The sequence below is a fragment of the Lepisma saccharinum genome, chromosome 2, assembly GCF_977018435.1.
Source record: "Lepisma saccharinum chromosome 2, izLepSacc3.1, whole genome shotgun sequence".
NCBI classification, from domain to species: domain Eukaryota; kingdom Metazoa; phylum Arthropoda; class Insecta; order Zygentoma; family Lepismatidae; genus Lepisma; species Lepisma saccharinum.
Genome location: NC_139230.1, coordinates 144,836,275 through 144,839,266, shown reverse-complemented (window position 1 = coordinate 144,839,266; position 2,992 = coordinate 144,836,275).

Here is a 2,992-nt window from a genome sequence, read left to right as displayed (position 1 = left end):
GTTACCGAAATCTGAATTAGACAATCGGAACTTGGGCCAAATTTGGTCGTGAAAAAGTGAACTATGCAATGTACATTTGCGTGTATGCAGCGATCATGTTTTGGATTGTCGTTTGGGTGTTATATTTATGTGTGTAAAGCTTTCTGGCTGGGTTACATCAGGCTAAGTTAACGGCAGTATATCAAGTGGACTCAGAACAAGCTTACCACATTTTGACTAACTGACCTGACCTACCAACGATAACATTTGGATGAGCCATATCAATGACAAATTAAATACACTTCAAAAACACCACAAAATCATGCAAAGTAACATAAACACCATAAAAGCACATGAAGTATTCTGGTAGTCCAACATCCCTGTCGCAGTGTAACATGGTGGTACGAACCCAAGGCGTCTTATGTGATCAGGAGCGAATTGACAATATAGAGAAAGTCTCCGATTTTGTTAATTTTTGGTATACTAACTAATTTCGGCCTCCTAATCACGAATCTGTTGTAATAAACCGGGGGTCACATCTGGAACTTTGAAAAAAAGTCGATTGAATTTATATGTATGTGTGCGTGTCTGTGTGTGTGTGTGTGTGTGTGTGTGTAGTTTTACAAACTAAAATGTCATCTCCTCTCATTGTATCTATCTTGTTTTACAAGAAAATGATTTATGATGTTCAATTTTAGTACAAACCCTATTTTTTCGATCAATTTAAGGGTGAAATGAATGCTAATGGAACCTAACCTAACCTCATGTGAATGGTTCGTGGGGGTACCAGTGGATGGTTTTTGGGGCTAACGTCAATGGTTTGTGGGGCTACCTATGGATGGTTTTTGGGGGTAACGTCAATGATTTGTGGGGCTACTCGTGGATGGTTTTTGGGGCTAACGAACAATGTTTCATTAAAATGTATAATTTCCAGACGTGACCCCCGGTTTTTTACAACAGATTCGTGATTAGGAGGCCAAAATGGCTCGGGTACCCTTTTCTACACCCTCGATTTTTCGCACATTTCAAATATTCTCGTTACGAAAATTAGTTCTTCATAAGAAACGATGTTTCTAAATAGCGCGGAAAGTAATTTTTTTAGATCTACGTGCTAGGAAACTTACGTTTTTCAATATTTAGATTCCTTATGTAACGTCGAAACGGTTTTGCAGGGATTTGATCATGGCGCATCTTGGATTCATGTCACAGGCGCACGTCTGAACATTTTCTTTTTCTTCTTATCTTTGACTTGTGCAATGGGATAATTTGCAATTTTTTTCTTGTTATGAATGACTTGTGCAATGGGATAATTTGCGATTTCAATATATTATTTATGTAATTTATTGGCGGATTGGATATTTGAGACATTGCAATTGTTTTGTGCGACTTTAGACATTGGAATTGATTTGTGTGACATTGAATTAAGACAAAAGGACTAAATATGAGATTGACACACGTTCAACGGATGAAGGACATAGAGGACTTTGTTCGACGAGACATACGGGACATTGTAATTGACTTACAGGGAACCTAGCCCCACGAACCATTGACGCTAGCCCCACGAACCATTGGCGCTAGGCCCACGAACCATTGGCGCTAGCCCCACGAACCATTGGCGCTAGCCCCACGAACCATTGACGCTAGCCCCACGAACCATTGGCGCTAGCCCCACGAACCATTGGCGCTAGCCCCACGAACCATTGACGCTAGCCCCACGAACCATTGGCGCGTGGATAGGTTAGTTCAGTTAGGTTGAGATCGATAGTTAAAATTTGGTGTCGTGTTAGTATCACGATCTAGAAATTGGAAATAATTGCGAACCATTTCAAACGACAAAATTTCAACTTTAAACGGCTGTACAGTCGTAAATACTTCTTTCCGCGCTCCATTTTTTTTTTATTCACAAATAGGATCAAATAATGTTCATAATGAAAAAGAAAAAAATTCAAAATTCGAGGGTGTAGAATAGGTACCCGACCCGCCAAAATTAGTTAGTATACCGAAAATTAACAAAATTACAGACTTTCTCTATATTGTCAATTCTTACCTGTGATCATAACGTGGACTAGAAGCAAACTTTTTTAAGGTAATTAATTCTTTAAAGACAGATACTACCTACACAAATACAAACCTCCATCACTTTGCGCATCGACAACGACGGTCACAGGTTCGAGTCCTAGCTTGACATTCTCAGCATTTGCAATTCTCAAAAGTCATGACAAGCACAAGTCACTCGACCAGAAGCACACCCAGCTGATAACACGTCGCGAAAATAGGTTGTTAAGATTGGAAAATAGATTGTCTTCCTAATCGTACGACAAATACGATTAGGAAGTAGATTCTAGTTGTGTAAATAAGGCATGTGTGTTGGTTACGAATATTAAGTTTGATTTTCAAAAAAACACTACTCAGATGTCATTACGTCACTTCCGTTTGGTTCACCAAACAGGAACTAGAGAAACTTCCGCAAAAGAGTTTCATGAAATTCTTAAGACAAGTTAATTTAATTAAAATTGTGCTACTGCGTGTTCTGATAATATTCAGATAACCTGTAAAATTGTATTTCTGATTTATTTGGAGTCGATCAACACGGAAACATCCATCATAAATACTTGTCGATATATCGTTGCCATGGTAACAGTGGAATATCGAAATCAATAAACTCTTCCTCGGCGATTGATAAGGAGCCATATTTAAATTTTTAGATCAACTTCAAAAAAAGGGAAATTTGTAATTTTCAACAAGAATGCCTTCAAAAAGGATGTGTGCAAAATGTGCAAAAAGAAAGTGTCCAAAATGTTCAAAAAGGAAGTGTCGACAATCGCCAGAAAGGAAGCGTCCAGAATCTCCAGAAAAAAAGTGTCCAAATTCGCCAGAAAGAATTTGTCAAAAATGTTCAGAAACAGACAGATCAAAATCGCCAGAAAGAAAGCGTCCAAAATCGCCAGAAAGAAAGTGTCCAAAATGTTTGAAAACAAAGAGACCAAAATCTCCAGAAAGAAAGTGTCCAAAA